The sequence below is a fragment of the Chrysochloris asiatica genome, unplaced genomic scaffold (genome assembly GCF_000296735.1).
Source record: "Chrysochloris asiatica unplaced genomic scaffold, ChrAsi1.0 scaffold00453, whole genome shotgun sequence".
In the NCBI taxonomy this organism is placed as follows: domain Eukaryota; kingdom Metazoa; phylum Chordata; class Mammalia; order Afrosoricida; family Chrysochloridae; genus Chrysochloris; species Chrysochloris asiatica.
The window spans coordinates 1236431-1237297 of NW_006408971.1; the positions used below are offsets into that span (position 1 = coordinate 1236431).

General features: G+C 50.2%; 1 protein-coding gene across 1 annotated transcript in view; it reads left to right on the forward strand.

Moving 5' to 3' along the window:
* Positions 1-867, forward strand: part of LOC102820758 (1-acyl-sn-glycerol-3-phosphate acyltransferase delta-like) — a 61504-nt gene that overhangs the window by 23941 nt on the left and 36696 nt on the right. The window lies entirely within an intron of this gene.

Consider the following 867-nt stretch of genomic DNA (forward strand, 5'->3'; position numbering starts at 1 on the left):
GTCTCTCTCACACACAGTCTCTCTCACACACACACAGTCTCTCTCACACACACAGTCTCTCTCACACACAGTCTCTCTCACACACAGTCTCTCTCTCACACACAGTCTCTCTCTCACACACAGTGTCTCTCTCACACAGTCTCTCACACACAGTCTCTCTCACACACACAGTGTCTCTCTCACACAGTCTCTCACACACAGTCTCTCTCACACACAGTCTCTCTCTCACACACAGTCTCTCTCTCACACACAGTCTCTCTCTCACACACAGTCTCTCACACACAGTCTCTCTCACACACACAGTCTCTCTCACACACACAGTCTCTCTCTCACACACAGTCTCTCTCTCACACACAGTCTCTCACACACAGTCTCTCACACACAGTCTCTCACACACAGTCTCTCTCTCACACAGTCTCTCACACACAGTCTCTCTCACACACAGTCTCTCACACACAGTGTCTCACACACAGTGTCTCACACACAGTCTCTCTCTCACACACAGTCTCTCTCACACACAGTCTCTCACACACAGTCTCTCACACACAGTCTCTCACACACAGTCTCTCTCACACACAGTCTCTCACACACAGTCTCTCACACACAGTCTCTCTCACACACAGTGTCTCACACACAGTCTCTCACACACAGTCTCTCTCACACACAGTCTCTCACACACAGTCTCTCACACACAGTCTCTCTCTCACACAGTCTCTCACACACAGTCTCTCTCACACAGTCTCTCACACACAGTCTCTCTCACACACAGTCTCTCTCACACACAGTCTCTCTCACACGCACAGTCTCTCTCACACACAGTGTCTCTCTCACACAGTCTCTCTCTCCTCTATTTCCTGGTAGCAGCAG